Source organism: Pogoniulus pusillus, chromosome 11 (assembly GCF_015220805.1).
Source record: "Pogoniulus pusillus isolate bPogPus1 chromosome 11, bPogPus1.pri, whole genome shotgun sequence".
Taxonomy (NCBI): Eukaryota; Metazoa; Chordata; class Aves; order Piciformes; family Lybiidae; genus Pogoniulus; species Pogoniulus pusillus.
The window spans coordinates 26,867,213-26,887,022 of record NC_087274.1 but is presented as its reverse complement, the minus strand read 5'-3'; the positions used below and the strand labels follow the sequence as shown (position 1 = coordinate 26,887,022).

Below are 19,810 nucleotides of genomic sequence, written 5' to 3'. Positions count from 1 at the left end.
TCCAAGGTTCAGAAGAAATGTAAGTTAATAGTTTAAGTAAGACTAGTTTATCTCTTGACTCATGGGTGACACTTGATGAATTCACACCTAAGCACTAAGAGAATTTCTCCAACTATCTACTGTAGATTTTCAGGAAATGTTCACATGAGGGAAGGCTCTGCCTCTTGGAAGGCTAGGACCAACCCTCCCCTCTCTGACTCTACAAGCATGAACACATTTCTCAAGCTAGACACTCCTCTGGGCTGACCTGTGCTCAGCTACTGATCTTATTAATGCTTAAACACCCTGCATACAGGAGATCATAGCTGCTCATTCCCTTAGCCCTCAAATTTTACTTGTTAAAATCATTTTTTTGGAAACCAGATTAAGCCTCTGTTGGAATGACAATGACATTCTTACAGCTACTGCAGGCAAATCCTTATGGACACCTTCCAACCAACAGGAAAACCAAAAAATGTAAAGGCTCAGAAGTTAAGACAATTCCACATTTATCTTTCACAGAGGTCATGGCAAACAAACCCCAGCCGTGCTGCAAGGACTTCTGGAAATCAAGATTTGTGTAACTTGCTTAAAAGCTGCACCACAATCATTAAAGAAGCAATGGTGAATAGAGCAGAAGGAACAAGCTCAGTTCTGGCCAACTCACAGACTCAGTAAAACTTCATCCATGTCCCAACTGGACCCACATTTACAAGGGATTTGAAGTTCAAATGAATTCACTTGATTCCTAGAGCACAATGCAGACCAACTGCTATGAATCAAAGTTTCTCAGCAGTTTATTTCTTAGAAAACTCATGATTAGAACCTTTGCAAAATCTAATCCATAAGCATCTCAGACTGCCCTTATGGCTCTGTCATACTGAAATGGAACTACGAATTGCCATTTCTTAGTTGTTTAGAAGGTACTGAATGCAGTGACTGTTCATGTGACCACTTCAACAGCAGCAGCAAACTCCTCCTGGATTAGATGAGCTTGCAATTAGGTCACATACACATTGCTGCATGCCTTTGGTGTAATCAGAGTGTACATTCACAAAAAAGAAAGACATTTTTCCACTAGACAAGCTTCAAAAAAAGTGTGATAGATCTCTGCAAGAAAACACCTAGTCTCGCTTCCTCACTGAAACATGTTCAGATGCAACATTCACCAATGAAAGCTGTAAGTAGGACAAGCCAGAACAGAAATAACTGCTTCTCTGCTATGTATTTAGATCTATAGCCAATAATAGCTTTATTACCATAAAACTGTATAGACTGGGTTTTTCTCATCTATGCCCAATTTCAAGCTTACTATAATGACACAATTCTACTTTAGAAATAGTAGCTTCCAATGCTTTTTAAAGCTTGAATAGTAAAGGCATCATAAAGTGCCTTCAGTTAGCCAAGTCCTAATCTCAAATTCAAGTCTTTTTGAAGAGTTTTCTGTAGATTCATAGAATCATAGAATCAACCAGGTTGGAAGAGACCTCCAAGATCATCCAGTCCAACCTATCACCCAGCCCCAACCAATCAACTAGACCATGGCACTAAGTGCCTCAAACAGTCTTTTCTTGAAGACCCCCAGGGACGGTGCCTCCACCACCTCCCTGGGCAGCCCATTCCAATGGGAAATCATTCTCTCTGTGAAGAACTTCTTCCTAATATCCAGCCTATACCTACCCTGGCACAACTTGAGACTGTGTCCCCTTGTTCTACTGCTGGTTACCTGGGAGAAGAGGCCACCCCCCACCTGGCTACAATGCCCTTTCAGGTAGTTGTAGACAGTAATAAGATCACCCCTGAGCCTCCTCTTCTCCAGGCTAAACAGGCCCAGCTCCCTCAACCTCTCCTCATAGGATTTGTGCTCCAGGCCCCTCACCAGCTTCGCTGCTCTTCTCTGGACATGTTCCAGCACCTCAACATCCTTCTTGAATTGAGGGGCCCAGAACTGGACACAGTACACAAGGTGATTGTTTAATATCCTTTCCCCTTGGTGACTAATTCTGCTATCACAAACACCTACAGAATTTGGTTGTACATACCTGAGAAACACCTGTGAACTCTGATCCAGAACTGTCTGTAAACTGTGTACCATTGAGGGAAACCTGGAAAAAAAAATCAAGTCTGTTGGTTACAAGGGCTGAGTTCAATATTGGAAAAGCACTAGCAAAATTAAACAGCAAAACCTTCCCCCTCATCTGCGGGGTTGATAAAATAGCTTTTAGAACTCCAGTGATTGTTTGAGCACAGAAGTGGAAAGTCTCTTTTGTCATAGAAGTTGTGGCGAGGCAGAAGTTTGCAGGTTTTGTGCTATGACTGTTTTATTGGCAAGCCTGAGATGGAAGAATTGATAGAAGAAAAATGTTGCAGACAAAATGACATTTTTCCTCCTGTGTTGGATTGTTTGCATGTAGCCTTTAAAATTCCATTGTGAATCAAGCCAATTATCAAAGACTCTTGCTGTTTGGAAGCTGGACACAATACTGCTTAGAAAAATATGCAGTAGTAACCAAAAAGACTCTTCTGCAGCAAGCCTCCAAATGGCATTCAGCTAATCCTGCCCCAGGTTATAAATCTGACAGAAACCTCTCAGAGATCCCCTCTATACCTTGTACCTCCACTAATGTTAAGAGACTAGAATAGGTATAGTAAAGCACCTTTCACAAACCCCAAATGCATTTTTTGAGGATGCTAAAACAAAGAGTAAATTTTGGTCCCTGACTTGAATTTGAAGATCAAGCTGATGAGAAGAAAAAGCATAAAAAAGAGAGAGGAAATTATATCAGTCAGTTGTTTTATTTTCCCTCTTCTTGAGCACTAGCTTATCTCTTGAATTTCAGCTACAGCTTACCTCATGCCTCAGCTCTGCCTTGCACACATTTTTTGCTAACCCTTTTCTGTTCCCCAGTTTTCCACCCACTATTGTCTCATATATACCTAAGACTACTCTGGAGACCACCACAAATCCCACTACGTTTAATGTAGTAACTTCCACATCTGTGTGTTGGATTTGCAGAATTTACAGTATCACAGTATCATCAGGGTTGGAAGAGACCTCACAGATCATCAAGTCCAACCCTTTACCACAGAGCTCAAGGCTAGACCATGGCACCAAGTGCCACGTCCAATCCTGCCTTGAACAGCTCCAGGGACGGTGACTCCACCACCTCCCTGGGCAGCCCATTCCAGTGTCCAATGACTCTCTCAGGGAAGAACTTTCTCCTCACCTCAAGCCTAAATTTCCCCTGGCATAGCTTGAGGCTGTGTCCTCTCACTCTGGTGCTGGCCACCTGAGAGAAGAGAGCAACCTCCCCCTGGCCACAACCACCCTTCAGGTAGTTGTAGACAGCAATAAGGTGTCTACAAACCCCTGAGCCTCCTCTTCTCCAGGCTAAACAATCCCAGCTCCCTCAGCCTCTCCTCATAGGGCTTGTGCTCGAGGTCTCTCACCATCCTCGTCGCCCTTCTCTGGACACGCTCAAGCATCTCAGTGTCCTTCCTAAACTGGGGGGCCCAGAACTGAACACAGTACTCAAGGTGTGGTCTAACCAGTGCAGAGTACAGGGGCAGAATACAGGGGCAGTGTAAAAACATTAGTACAGGTTTTTACACTGCTACCAAACTGGGCATTCAGACTGGAGCATCCTTGAGTTTTACACACCCACAGAATTGCAAAGAGATCCCTGCAAAGTTGCTGCCTTCAGCCAGATTTTGCAAAGGTAGAGGATGAAATAAATCAATCTTCAAATCACCGTTAGAGCAAAACCAAGTAAGATATCACACAACCTCACTTACATACACCATGCTAACTTTCTAAAGCAGGTAGTTAAGGAAGAAATCCATGTGGTGGTTTAAGGTTCCCTGAGAAAACTACAGAGACCAAGATCCATCCCAAGGGCCAAATTAGCTGCCCCCAGATATTGTAATTTTGTTATTCAAATCCCATAATCCTGCAAACACTTGAAAAGTAAGCAACAAGGTCAATTTGCTCTCTCTTCTCCCTTTTCCTTTCAGCTCTCCAGAGGGACCCTTATCTGGGTAAGCATACCCTGTGAGCTGCAGCCTTCAAGGCTGTGGCCTGACTGAATCTGACTTCCTTGGGGCCTCATTGCGGTACAATGGGGAATGGATTTTGGTGGTTTTAGTTGGTTTGGGGGAAATTCTTATGTATCCTGTATCTGTATTAGGTGTTAAGGATTCATCTATTTAATATCTTTTCCTGCACATTTTTAAATGTAATCTTCTGTATTTTCTTCTCCAATTCAGCAAAAGCATTCTTAATTTACTGCCCTTTTTCTTGCAGAAATAATTTAAGTCTGCCACACTCTTAAACAAAAAACTACAACAAGTGAGGCATCCCAAGACTAAAACTATAGAAGTAAAAAATCTGCCATGGAATAAGTTCCTTATTTTCACACAGCCTCTTACCAACGAGGGGAACAAAGGTCTTGTGAATAGAAACAAAACCACCTTGTTCATCAAGAAATCCACTGATTATTGGCATGCATATATACATTGAACAAGAGATCAGGCAGTAAGAAAGTCTAGAACAAAGTCATCTGCAGCAAAATGCATTTTTTCTTTGAGAAAATTAACTTCCTTTACATTCACAACAGTGCTGAAGAGAAAAGCATGAGCTGAGCTACCACATTTAGATGTGCAGGTGGTCAGTGACCAAGTTGAAGGCAGGCAAAATTGTTCAGAAAGCAGAGATAAAAACAGTGGGAGGTTTATCCATTAAGGGCCATAGGATGCCAAGACAAAATACTGAACATCAGGAATGACTACTTAACAGAAGCAGTTGTCATGTTACTAACAAAACACATCATCTCTTTATCCCAAGCACCATACAGAATTTGGTTTAAAATACTGGTGTAAGCTCCCCAGAATTTAATAGTGGCCTAAAGATTTGTAGAGTGAACAAACTCCAAGGAATGTAAAAAAAGGAATGAGACTAAAAGGAGAAAACTTAACCATTAAAAATTCATAGAATCAAATAATTGTCTCAACTGGAGAAGACCTAAGATTGAGCGCAACCATCAACCCATCACTACCATAGCCATTGAACAATGCAGTGAACTGCATTGAACATGCAGTGTCTGCATGTTTCTTGAACACCTCCAGGGATGGTGATTCCACCAGCCTGTTCCAATGCCTGACCACTCGTGCAGCAAAGAAATTTTTCATAATATCCAACCTAAACCTCTCCTGGCACAATTGCAGGCCACTTAACTACATGTCTGTACGCAATGAGATGTGAGACATAGTGTGCCAGGTTTAAAGCAAAATAAAAACTACAAAAAGGACTTAAGTGGGGGTGAATAATGATGGGCAAGGGAAGGAGATGGCTGAATGACATATCAGAGGAAACATAAGAATCTTGTAGAAGCTGGGCAAACGAAGCTCAAACAATAGCAAGCAGAGAGAAAACAAAAAACTATGAGGCAGTCTCACAAATCATTTTGGGAAGGAAGGAAAAAAGAGCACAAAAACTACAACTGAATTCTTTTTCAAGGCACATGAGGAGCAGTAGGTAGAGTGCCAGGGACTGTAAGGCTAATGAAAGTAAACAAATAGATGCATCAAAAACACTCAGAGAAGCTAAGGCCATGGCAGAGACATCAGATTGATTTCTTGCACCTTCATCTTCACTACAGGGAAATTTAACACACACTGCCAAAAAAAAGAGAAAAACAGCATGCAGCAAATGGACAACTCAAGAATTAGCAAAGCACCAAGGCCAAATGACATTTAGCCAAGAGTCCTGAAGAAGCTCAAAAGATGTTACAGTTCCACTAATAATTTCAAGATATTAATCCTGGTTTTATTCTTCTCCAGTATTTGATGATTATTTCTGCCCTCTCCCCTCCCATTTATTCATTAAACTTTTCAGAAGCTCTAGGAAACTGCAGTTATCCAAAGTCTGTAGCAAGAAAGTGCCCGAGATGACAAAGTTATCTAATAGTACTAATTCCTTTGTGCTACTGGAGAGACTGGAGAATGGCAGAAGGACCATGTAAGATCCAGTTACTGAGCCATATGTTGACAGACAGAATCCCCTCTGTAGAGACTGAAAGTAGAAGTGACAAGCTAGACAGCTGTCACTTCTGGACAACCCTAACTTTTTGGGGTTTAATTAAAGAAAATTCAGTTTTACAGTCCTAAATATCCTTTGCAGTGATTCCAAAGTTTAATGTTTCTAAAACTTAATTCGTGAATGTGCCAGAAGGAAGGCTGGGGTGGATCAGGAAGGTGACAACCTTTGCATGCACTATACACCCTAATGGAAAACAGGAGAAAACACATCAATAATCTCATACTGCTGCTGTCACACTAACTCTACCTCTCTAAAATATTAATTTTCTGGAGAAAAAGGAATATGCTCTCTTGGCTCAGTATAGCTTCTACCAGAAAGTAACAGGAGAGAATCACAGAATGGTTTGGGTTAAGAGGAACCTTCAAAATCATCTAGTTCCAACCTCTGCCATGGGCAAGGACATTTCCTACACCACCTTGCTCAAGGCCCCATTCAACCTGCCTTTGAACGCTGACAGGCTTGGAGCTTCCACAACTTCCCTGGGCAATCTGTTCCAGTGCCCCACCACCCGTATGGGGAAGAATTTCTTTCTTATGCCTAAATTGAGCTTTTCCTATTTTGAAGCTAAAAATCATAGCCTAAGCAATAGTCCTTGATCTCACCCAAACCACCCTGAAGAACCAGTCAAGCAATCAGAACATAAGCACTCCAAGACTGCCATAATTTGCTCTAATAGCCTGTCACTATCAAAACCAGACCTTCAGTGGGATGAGTGACATATTATTAGACAACACACCCCCATCCTCCTCATAGATGAAGCCCAGTGAAGTCACACAAACATCAGGAAAGTGAGAGTGATGCAATGTCTCAGGAGAGCTTAGCAAAAGACAAGCACAGGAAGAAATTAAGGAGTGACTCATCTTCATTGAACCCTCAACAGTTGAGAAACGTGATGCTCAAAAGTACAGGATTTAATCAAATATCTCCTGGGGGGGTGGGGAATGGCTAGAAAATATTGCACTGATGTTCTCAGGCACATCAGGAAAGTTATAGACTAGACTGAAAGAGAAGTTACCAAGAGATGATTAAGGACACATTTTATTCTACAAAGTCCTGACATAACCACTTGATTTAATTCCTCTGTTTTTATAGAAGGAGGAGAAAATGAAATTTCTTGAAACATCAGAAAGAACAGGTTTCCTTTAAGTGACTGAATAACATTAAACAGAGGTACTGCACTTAACCCTGGCTGCCACCCCCACATACTTCTCAGCTCTGCCACTTGTTCTTTTGCCTATACTCTTGATGACAGAACCCATGAGGCACAGATGTTTTGTGCTAAGCCTTCTCTCAGTCACTGCCTGTCAGTGAGCACACCATGACTGTGCTCTGCAGCTTCACAGAGCACCTCAGCCTCACTTCCCATCCCTGGCACTTGGCACTGTTTGAGAGGCTCGCTGGTGAAGGTGCCCCTCCCAGGAGCCTGGGTGAAAGCTCTGCCTTGGGTGCTCTCCAGTCGCAGGCTGAGCTGTTTCACTCCTCTTCCAGGCACAGCTAAATTGGTCACAAAACTGCTGCTGGCAGATGAGTGATGATTCCAAAATCCTAAGTGATTTTCAGAGATGAAGAAAGATTACTTTATATCTTTACTTCAAGAGACAGGAAACTACCTGATTCCAGTCAATGAAAATTTCAGATCCTGATTAGGATTAAGGATAAGCCATTATGGATAAGGGGAAAGAATGATAATAAATGCATGAAAGTGAGGTTCAGCAGTTAGCAGCAAAAAAAAAAAAAAAAAACACCCTCATGTAGGACTCCTCTGGACTGTTAAGATGTGAAAAGGCACGTGGGAGGAGGATGATTCTACACAAGCACTGTGGTTCTCCATTTATCTAGTCCCACACACTGTCACAAAGAACACCATGCTGCCCAGACCTCTAGCACAGCAAGGTTTGGGAGTCTGTCTGCTTCGAACATTGCTTCTCAGCATTGTCACTACTGACCATAGTCTCTGCAGTAACAACAGCCTCTGCAGAAGGTGTATGACAGCACTGAAATCTAAGAACTAGCAGTAAACTATGAACACCTATCCCTTTCTTAATTGTTCTGTAAATCCACATTATACCTAGTTAACACTTGATACTGCCCACATTTTCAGAGGAAAACCTGAAATAGGCCTGCTTGGCAGTGTCATCATCTTGCCTATCTGACTTCATAAATTTCAACATTCTGATCATTTTCCACCTGCTATATGTTAAGAAACTCACAACCATTTTTTTAAGGTGTTGGAAGTATCCATCCAAAAGCCTAAGTGATATCCTGTATAGTTTCTCACAGAAAAGGTTGTCTGTGCTACAGCCTGGACAGAAATTCCACCATCAAAAAACCACAAGCCTTGCAAACTATTATCACTGCAAAAAAAACCAAAACAACCAAAACAAGTAACAAAAAAGGAGTAACAAAGCACATCACTAATCATAGAATCACAGAATGGCAGGGGGTGGAAGGAACCTCTAGAGACCGAGTCCAATTCCCTTGTCAAAGCAAAATCACCTAGGGCAGGTCATACAGGAACATAGCCACTTTGGTCTTGAAAGTCCCTAGAGAAGGAGAGTCCCTGCACTACCAAACACTGTGTATCCCATCATTCCTTCCTGAAAGGAGTTGCTGTTAAAGATGTTCTAACACTGAAAAAATAGTCCACATAGGTCTTGAACTCAGATGACTGATCACTCAGAACTCAGAAAAGATGACCAGATCACTAGTGCAGCTATGGGTTTATTTATAGTCAACACCAACAATGTCAAGAAGTATCACAGTATCAACAAGGTTAGAAGAGACCTCACAGATCATCAAGTCCAACCCTTTACCACAATTCTCAAGGCTAGACCATGGCACCAAGTGCCACATCCAATCCTGCCTTGAACAGCCCCAGGGACGGCGACTCCACCACCTCCCCGGGCAGCCCATTCCAGTGTCCAATGACTCTCTCAGGGAAGAACTTTCTCCTCACCTCCAGCCTAAATTTCCCCTGGCATAGCTTGAGGTTGTGTCCTCTTGTTCTGGTCCTGGCCACCTGAGAGAAGAGAGCAACCTCCTCCTGGCCACAACCACCCCTCAGGTAGTTGTAGACAGCAATAAGGTCACCCCTGAGCCTCCTCTTCTCCAGGCTAACCTATCCCAGCTCCCTCAGCCTCTCCTCGTAGGGCTGTGCTCAAGGCCTCTCCCCAGCCTCGTCGCCCTTCTCCTTTGACAAAGCATGCCTGCCTGGGTCTGCTGCATCCCTCAAAGAGTAGCTGGGCTGGTTCAAGGTGACTGATAGTCCCTGTCCATGGTCTTGAAAGTGGCAGGTGAACAGGAAAAGTTTTCCTACAGAAGTCTAAAGATTTCTTATTTGTCATTGCTGACCAACCCCTGAAAGTCCTCTAAGTGAAAGAACACATCCTTTCAGAAAAGCATAATGAAATGGTCTTTGAAAAAAAAAAAATTAAGAGTCTTTCTCCTACCACTGGAGTACAGAAAAAGCAAAATCCACATTCCCAGTAACAGGCAGGAAAGCCATCAGCAATACCAACACATTCCCAAGTTCACTGGCACAGCAACACTCACGAAACCCAAGCAGTTCTCAGGCTTCATCGTAATTTTTAATTAAAAAAAAATATTCTGGAGATCAGTCTCACAAAATTTAATTCCAAAGAGCCTTTCAGCAGTGCCTTGCAAACTGGTAAATGTTTGATTTGCAACAGTGGAAAGTGTGGAGGTTCTTACTTCCAAACAGTCCAGTGTGGTGCAGCATTGAAACTTGTCTTTGAGGTAGGAGGACAGGGTGGATTGTGAATGTAGACCATCACATAGTTGTATTAACTCTAACCATGCAAAGCAGACAAACCACCACAGCAACCTCTCTGATTTAGAAGCAGGAGCAGTGTACTTAAGTATCTGACATCATAAGCATCCACATTTTCACTGTGACAATCACACATTTCTAGTGACACTGAGCAGAAGGCAGTGATAGTAACACACAATTGCTTGCCAGGGAGTCTCAGCGTGAGAGACACTGACAGAAAGGGATTATTGATTAGCTGCAAACTCACCAATAAAGAGACTGGCGAAGACTTCCTACACAAGAAGAACCTTAACTGAATATGCCAAAATGCCAAATAGAAAGCAGAGGAAGCAGAGACAGAGTGATAATGATTAAAAAACAAATACCCATATTAAGGCAGCCAGCACCTGATCTGGCCAATTGGTTGATTTTGCAGCTCCTTAATCCATTTTACCAAGCATGTTAACCTAAGTTAGCCTCTCCTAACCCAGTCCCAGCCTGCCATTACTCTAGTGTGGTCCACACTCTTCAGACAGGGAAGCTTTTCAATGGAGAAACTCACATCCGTGAACACGTCAGTGATGCAAGAAACCAGTCCCTTGGTGCTCCTCTGAAACCTTCCCATCTCTACATCAATTACTAGGTACAGAGAAAAATGAAGGCCACAGAAGAAGCAGCATTCCAAGGACTGTCATAAGGCTCTTGTGACCCTCTTGAAAAACAAAAACTGAATATTACTCACAAATATTGATAAACTACCTTTTAGATACCAAAAAATTAAGTAGCAGGAGAAAGAGAAGTTGCTAGGAGTTGAGCAACAGCCAAGAGAAAAGGTTTAGTGAGGAAGCTGGCAGAGGCTCCAGATGGCACAAAGCACTGCACATTAATACAGCTGAGATGACAGCTCAGCCCTTACTGAGGCTGCTACCTGATGCACAGCACATTTGTGTTCAACAGCTCTTGTCCTTAACAGAAATCATTATCATCACAGAGAGCTCAGCCAAATAGATAACCTTACCATACTGCTTGGAAGTAAAAATAAGCCAGAATTTCACTCCACCGACAACGAGCTAAGTATGACATGACTGCACACCCCACTCCTGAGCACAGAGGTCTGTAGAAGCAGGTTTGCTGCAGAACACCACGTTAGCTGTGAGATCAATCAACTTGCTATGATCACAGAGTCACAGAATGCTAGGGGTTGGAAGGGACCTCCAGAAATCGAGTTCCAGCCCCTGTAAAGCAGGTCACACAGGAATGCATCCAGGTGTGTTTAGGATCTACAGAGAAGGAGACTCCACAATCTCTCTGGACAGCCTGTTCCAGTGCTCTGTCACCCTCACACACATGCTCTCATGTTGAGGTGGAACTTTCTGTGATTGCATTTATGCCCATTGCCCCTTATCCTATCACAGGAAATCACTGAAAAGAGGCTGGGTCCATCCTCCTGATGGTACACCCCTCGTGTAGTTCTAGATACTGATAAGGTCCCCAACAGCACATAACTCAAACTGATCCATGCACACTCTTGTGCATACACATCTGAATAGGGCAAGCCAGAAACCTTGTGACTGTAGCACATCAGCCCACCAGGTCACACTACCTCCAGCATGCTTAGTCAGAGGAAATCATACTCAAGGGCTAACCACAGAGAATAACCTAGGAAGGTGAAAAAACAAAGAGAGATGAACCTGGCATTAGGAAATGCTAATTCATGTGACTTGAGAATTCACACTCATTTTCTGTCTAAAGAGAAAGCAAAAGACAGGAAAACACCCCGAAGGTATTCTCAGCATTGAGCTGAGTTACAAGCTCAAATACTCAACAAGGCTGTTGTTAAAAAGATCTTTCATTTTATACTCCAAAAGGAGAAGTATCATCAGAAGGCTGGAGCACTTCTGCTATGAAGACAGGCTGACAGTTAGGGTTACTCAGCCTGGAGAAAGCTCTGGGGAGGTCTTAGAGCAGCCTTCCAGGATTTGCCGGGCCTACAGGAGAGCTGGGAGGGACTTTTGACAAAGGCATCAATTGGCGGGACAAGAGATGATGGCTTCAGAATGGAAGAAGCTGGACTGAGATGAGATATGATGAAGAAATTATTCCCCATATGAGTGCTGAGACACTTGAACAGGCTGTGGAGGCTCCAAGCCTGGCAGTGCTCAAAGCCAGATGGGATGGTGCCTTAAGCAACCAGGTCTAATGGTAGGTGTCCCTGCCCATGGCAGGGGGGTTGGAACTAGATGGTCTTTAAGGTTCCTTCCAACCCAACTCATTGTATGATTCTCTGATATTACTTCATAATTTATCATAATAGATTCTTCCTAATATGAGTTTTTAAGATCTATTTGGCAGTCATCATATTAATCTAAAATTAGATACTCACTATGAAAGCATCCCCAGAAAATTATTATAAGCAAAACAGTTGCCTTGTGAAAACACAGTTGGAGATGTGCCAGCTAAAATCCCCCTTTAGCCAATGTGTTTGCAATTTTCCTCATTATTCAAACACAACCAACAGTACAGAGAATTCAATTTCAGTGACAATCCTACTGCAATTTTCAGGTGACATTGATTTCCAGTGCTTTCTTTAAGTAGAATCACACCATTACGGAATTCGAGTAACCTGCAAGACAGGTTCTCTGAAGGCTTCCCTTCCTCAGCAAGTCATATTAAAACTTATCACTTGGCTGTAAGCAAACACAACACTATTTCCAGAGCTTAGTCAAAACTATTCCTCAAATAAACTGATGTCAAACAAGCTAAGAAGCTGGGGGTGGGGAAACTTAATCTAGAAAGTTCAATCTGCTTTGCATGGAGATAACAGAGAAAGTTTATTATGACTCAAAACCCAGCGGGGCGGGAGAGGAAGAAAAGCAGTCTTCCTTCTATTTCTAGTTCTTTAAGGACTCAGGTCATCTGAAAACAGGCAAAAGCAACACTTCTGGTAGATTTTTACAGAACTGAAGATTTACTTGCTGCACCTTTTTTTTTTCCCGTTTAGGTCCTCAGAGCTAAGATAAAACAATTCTACTCTAGCACAGCAATCAAAACAGACTGAGGTCTAAACAGCTACTTAAATTCAAAACTACAAACCCATCAAAACATGACTGTCAAAAGGTATTCTCAGGAACAGTCATCTTAAATGAAACAAGTTGCACTGCAAATAAAGACGCCTGAAACTATCCTAGGTCAGGCTTTTTTTAGTAGTACCAGCTTTGAAGTAGTACTTCCAGAAGGAAGAGGTTGTTATTCTGTAATGAGTTTTAGGGGAGCACCTTCTGCAGTCTGTGCCCTTCCTCCCACACGTTCCTCAATAGCACACTCAATTTTTCTTTCAGCTGAATCAATCTAAAATACATCCTTCAGGAAATGGGCACCTCTTAGAAAGTAAGGAGTTCACAGGCTGTACTACCACAACATAAAAATGGCACCACACAGAGAAAAAATCTCTCATCTCCAGAGGAACTAGGAGGTATTCATAAACCAAAATTGAACAGATGAAACTCCAGTGTGGTTCTCATTATCAGACAGAATGATCTACAACAGCTTAACTTTTTAAACTGGAAGTTACAGCAATGTAAGACTCAAAGGAGAAGGGGTTTAATCTATTTTGTTTTATTAAACAAGGATAAACGACTCCACTGGACATTAATTTGAATGAAGCACTTAAACTACTCACACCATGAAATTTAAATAGGTATAGTCATTCCTACCTCAAACATCCAAACTAAACGTCTCACTCTTTTTTAGAAGAAGTCTGATGTGCCAACTGAGCACTACCAAATAATACCCTAAGAATAAAGAAAAACACAAACTCAAAACAACCCAAGCCACGGTTGCTTTGTAGCATGAAGTGTCCAGAACCCAGAAGACCTGCTGTGCTCTCTGGGCACTATGCTGCATTTCATCATGAAACTCAAATCTAGGTAAGCTGTTCTTTAAAAAAATAAATACCTAAGCACTGGCTTGCATATGATCTCAGAGTTTGTACTGACAAAGGCCAAAGACCTTCCTCAACTCCTGATAGGTTCTTTTTCCAGAAGATATGATCTACTGTAATCTCCATCTAGAGACTGCAAGTAGCAAATCATGTAAACCAGAATTCATCCAGGTCAAAATGAATTAGCAAATTTCATTACTCCTGTTTACTCTCCATCATAATTTTTTTTCTTCTATTATGGATTTGGATGCTTCTATTGGACGAGCAATTTACTCCTTACCTTCTGAGAAACTGGTAAGAGCTGGAATGTGGGCTACTAAAAATCGGCAACTTAGACAATAAGCATGAGGACTTTCTATCAGGTAACCAGGAAAACAAAAGAAAACCATACCAAATAGCAAATAACCTCCTTGTTCCTCCATTTGATATCACTGAGAGCAGACTGAAGGACCAGGTCAATCTTTAGGGGGCTTTATACAAAAAACATGGTGCAGTTAGGCAGAAGCCACCCCAAAGGTCTGTTTAAAGTCACATGAAATCTGGGCACATTTGCATCACTATTGTTTGTTTGCAGCATATGAACAAACACTTGTTTTCCTCAATCACCTGACAGCTCTTTTTATCCATTTCCAAGTCATTACACCCTCTGGAAGGTTTAGCAATAAAATGTCCTGTTTTCTCCCAAGCCAACAGAGAAAAGCTTACTAGCATCACAATTCCCTGCTAACCACTACCAACATACCTGTTTAAAACTACTGCCTGAAGGTTTTCCTGGACAAAAAGCTGGAAGACGGACACTATCTGGGCACAAAGATACTCCCACTGCATCCAAAAGCTAACAAGCTGAAATCATCCTTACTACAACATCAGTGATCAGTAGATGCAGTGCTACCCCAGGCCTGAAAACCGAAGTCCCCAGCCAGCCCTGTGTCCCTGCCAGTTCATTCTCAGAAAGGTGTGCTTCCCAGCAACGGTTATTAACGCTGTCATGAACCTGCACTGGCTCCAGTCTCTGGTGGTTAATGGTTAATTGCCTTCCAGCAGAGAGCGATCACTACAGGAGAAAGCAACAGATCGCTGATGCCATGGAAAGTGCCTATGATTGCAAGTCCCATCTTGTCATTTTATCTTCCTTTGAACTTAAACCCATCTGTCTCATCTTACAAAAAACCCTCCAAGTCTCAGAGCCACAATTTATACCATGTTTAAATCTTTAAGCACATACTAGAAAAACAGATATCATCTACCAGGCTGAAATGCATGCTGCAGTGTAATAAATGAAAGATACTGCCCTTTGGGGGAAAAGAAATTAAAACAGAAGCCTAGAGCTGCACTTTTATCCAACTGTCAAACTTCACTTTGTAGCCATAGCATGACTACTTGTACAAATGGGCAGCCTCCACTGATGAGCCATTTTCTCAGAGCATCGTGAAGGAAAAATTCACTTCTGGAATAAAATTTAACATTTGGTTTGGTCATTAAAATAATAATTAATAAACATATCTCTATATTTAAGGGAGACAGTAAGAAAAAGAGGGTTTAGCATAGAAATATCATACTTAGCACACTAAAACAGTGACACTCCAGCAAAGGAATGGTGAAGACAGGAAGAAGCAAAGCCCTATCTTTTAATATAAAATATTAAATACAAATCAGAAAGCTGCAAACCAGGACATAAGCTTGAGCTCCTCTTTTTTCTAATTACATCTTCATGGAGAAATGTTTTAACACAGAACAAACCCCCAACATGAGGCTGTCATACTAAACCAAGACACTACAGCATGCCTACACTTGTGCAGCCAGTTCCTTGGCTAAAGAAGACCATTCACTCAGATTCAAGTCAGCAGTAATTAATATCCTTGTCTTGTTTGTATTTTGCATTGCATTGATATCCAAAGTATTGCACATCAACTGAACACTGTTAATAGAAATTAATGATTCTAAGAAGGCACATGTATATATATATGCAATGATTTCTACTGGTAAGCCTATAATGTCTTGTCTTTCATCTTCAAAAAGTGTCCATACTCTACATTTCCCACTGCCAGATATGCCCAGCTTCAAATTAATAAATTCCACATCTTAAGAGAAGAAGTCAGATACACCAACAAGTGTCTCGTGCTGTATTTGCAGGCATGCTATTTCTTCTGAGGTTAATTCTCTATCAAGATTTGGAAGCCAAGAGGGAATGGGTTGTAGCAGTGGCTTATGCTCATTCCCAACACTGTGAAAAGGAAACACTGTTCTAAAGAGATGCTGAAAACTATTAGTGCTGCTTCACAGCCCTCTGGAGGAGATCTCATTTGGTCAAGCACCTCCAAGAAAGGACTAACTCAGACATTGTGACAGTCAACCAGGGTCATCAGCAAGAGGTCTGGCTCGCTTAGCCTAGCAAAGTGATGAAGGTCTCTCTGGGAATGCACTGGGGGTGCAGGAATTAAACTGAGGACAGAGAAAGCAGAGTAAAATGCCCTGGAAAATGATCAAACTGCAGTCTATCAGTCACAGCATGAAGGATGTAAGGTAGAACTAAAGACAGGGATTGTGAAGATCAGCTTCCAACGAGGTTGAATAAGCTCATGCAAAGCATTTTTTGGTATATGTTCAGATGGGTTGTACCAAAAAAAGCTGCCCAGACTCCCCCACGTTTTTATCACCACTCATATAAAAGAAGCTTCCCAGTTGCCCAACTGTATTTGCAACTCTGCTGTAAACATATGAGTTACCTTTGTCTTCCATGTGTTTTTTTTAATCCTATTTGCAGCAGGGGAGTTGAAGGAAAATTTGCCTGCAGTAGTTTATCTGAAGCTTTTAGATATCTTTTAACAGTGGTTTTAAAATAAAAAGCAGAACAAATTAGAAATTTAGGTTTTATGTAAAGGTATGGAAAATCTGCAAGACAAATCAAACTTGAAAACCTGAAGTAATTAAACCCAAATTTAATATTAAGCTGTAAGGGCAGAAGGAATTGTCTTTTACTGGTTGAAGTATAGCAACTAATTGTATTTGGGGTTTTCTGCACAACATTAAATTCTATTTCATAGCAGACAAGGGAAACGGCAGCAGGCATACAAAATCACAGAACTGTTTTAAGGACAGACAAGCTTAGACTTGAGTGAAAGAGTTGGCTTGGTAATACCCAGATATGCAGCCACCAAGAACCCAGGCTCTCCAAGGAAAAAAATGGAGGAAAAGAGATTGTTTGAATTACACACATTGCAAATTCTTTAAAAGCACATATCCCATGTGCTATGCTTCCCTTCTTTGTAGCTAAACGTGACACAGCAGAACACAGCCAATCCACCTCCTGCCTTTCCTGTCCTAGAAAAATGTTACATGTGTTTCCAGTCACATGTGCCAAAAAATCCTCAAATAAACACCAACAGCTAATAATGAAGATGATTCAAGTATTTCTTTTCCCTAATACAACGGCCAAAAGCATTCTGAACAGGTAGTTAAAAGACTTAAAAATATTCTCAGCTAGCCCTGACAGGTCACAACCATGTATGAACGTTTTTTACCTAGTAAAGCGTTGTTAGAGACTTAATCTGTTATTTACATTTCAATACGGAACAGTAATATGCATAATGAATAGGATTATGCAAAACAAAAAATGAACGTGCCAGCATTTTCCTATGAACAGCAAGAAGCACTCATCCAAAGGCCAAGTGCAAGATGTGCAAGGCGCTTAGGAATCAATTACTTGACTGTGTGGCTTCACTGATACAACTGTAGTTGATCTACTCCAAGGATTAAGTTGCAAAAATTCTGCTGCAATTACAGTATCACCTGGTCAAGTGTTAAACATCCCTACTCTAGACAGCAAAATCAGGTAAAATCAAGAGTGAGGAAAAACACAGGACTTCCTGTTACAAGGAGATAGTAAGAACTGAGACACTACTGCTAACAGAAGACAGTATGACACCAGCAAGAGTTCAATGAACGTTTTTAAAACACAGAAAGCAAACAGAGATTCTTCATTCAGCTGTAGCAAACAAGTGGCTGACAATAAAAACCGAGAGAGTTCAATTCCAGGTGAACCACCAAGCCCACGGTTACTGAAGAGGCAAAGAAAAACAGCAAAAAGTGAATTTAACGTCACTAAATAACAGAAGGCAAGTCTAAGGCAAGGAAGAGCTAATTCTCAAGTGACACAATAGATACAAACCAATTTGAGAAAACCAAGCACAGCAAGAGGCTAGGAAACACAGCAAGAATAATGACTCAGAGCACAAAGAAAATGAGTAACAACTGTAACAGTAGCAAGAGAATGGAGGGGACAAAAATCAAAAAGGCTAAAGGCAACTAAGAAACCAGTCTATCAGTACATTACTACTACTACTAAGAGAATTTGTCCATTACTGAATGAAGAGGAAAAAACAGGCTAATGAAGAATAAGTCCTCTAAAGAGGATCAGCTACAAGCAAGTGACTAGCACAATTAGCACAAATAAATGGGTAAAAATATCCACCCAGAGTCATTCTATAATTGGAAATAACCATACTTACATTCTTCTTCCAAGTCAGCTAGATCTGATAACATTAAACCAAGTTGCTCAGGAAATCCTTTGAGCTATCTGAAAATCAATAACCCTGTCTTTGAAAACTCAGGGGGGGATGCCTGAGAAATCAGCTAAGAAAAAGGTGAACTACAGAAATCCTTTCTTTAAAGCAAATAAATGACCTTAGCCCCTAAGAAGGAAAGAAGTAATTAAAAGAAACAAATAAATCACATAACACATTCCCCAAAACAACAACTGAGAATGGGAATAAGGATGTTAAAGGGCAGGAATAGCTGACAAGTAATACTGACTTGTCTTCAATTCCCAGAAAAGTTAGTCAAATTCCAACAAGTCTTTATAAGCACTTAGGTAAGGGGAAGAACCACCTTGGTTTTGTCAAAAACATGCCACATCAAAGCAGCACAACTTTCTTCCATGTCAGAGTTACACAGGGAAGAAGGAATAAATGACATCATTTTCTTGATTAATTCTTGTGACTCTCTCAATTACTGCGACCTTCTCACTGCCAAACTAAAAAGGAAGATCTTCATAGAACTACTACGGATTTCCAGGGGGCATAGGTGACCATATGCAAAAGAGGAGTCAACAAGGTCAGACTGTTGGAAAAAAGCTCATGCTACCCTGGGATGGATAGCTTATGTGACACATGACATAATCCTTCAACCTAATACTGCTCTGGTAAGTCTCAGAGGGACAAGTGCAATTCACACTGAACAGAGGTCTTCAACCTAGACAGGAACAGCTGGAGGAAAGCCACAAGAGAACTACTACCAGATGTAGACAGTTATCACCTGCCAGGAAAGGCTGAAAGAACTCGGGACACCAAGATCAGAATACTGAGCGCAGGAGGAGTCAGTTCTCTGTATCCACAGCAAAGAAGTGCAAATACAATGTCTGAATTGCAACAACAGAGGCTTCCATGCTATAAAAAATCAACAGCAAAGCATTTAAAGACAATGCCTGCTTGGTGAAGTTATAAAGTCTCCATTAACTAGGTCAGACAGTCGGACAAACAAGTGACAGCAGCATAGTCAATACTGTTTCCATTGGCCAGAAGATGGATAAACTAATGAGATAAAGGATGGAATGAAACTTCAAACAAGAATTTATAACACAGATAAGAGATTCTGCAATATTACATTCAGCTCTGATATCAAAGGACATAGCTTAAAAAGTACAGGAGGGGGCAAAGAACTACCAAAGTGCCAGAGCACATACACTGGATAATTGACAGTCTGGGTGTGTTTTGACTATGAAAAAAGTTGAGGTGTAATCCGGCTAGAGTAAACAAACACTTGCACAAGAACAAACCATTAAGTTCTAATGGGGTCCAGAAAAAGAAACAAACAAATCCATGCCCAAAAATCAAGGTCTATTCAGCAAAGCTACTTTTGCAGCATAATGCAATGCACGTTTTGCAGTCAGGCTGTAACAAAGCAGCTATTTCAGGCTAGCAGTAAGTCTGGCTACTTGGCTAGCAGGAGATTTGAAAGGTGAAGTACA

The 19,810-nt window shown here is 41.4% G+C and overlaps 1 protein-coding gene across 1 annotated transcript in view; it reads right to left on the bottom strand.

Annotated features, from left to right (window-relative positions):
- FAM193A (family with sequence similarity 193 member A) overlaps positions 1-19,810 on the bottom strand; it is a 72,471-nt gene that overhangs the window by 40,310 nt on the left and 12,351 nt on the right. The window contains exon 2 of the mRNA XM_064151579.1: positions 2,022-2,084. The gene's annotated coding sequence lies outside the window, so the exon portion shown is untranslated. The remainder of the gene's footprint in view (positions 1-2,021; positions 2,085-19,810) is intronic.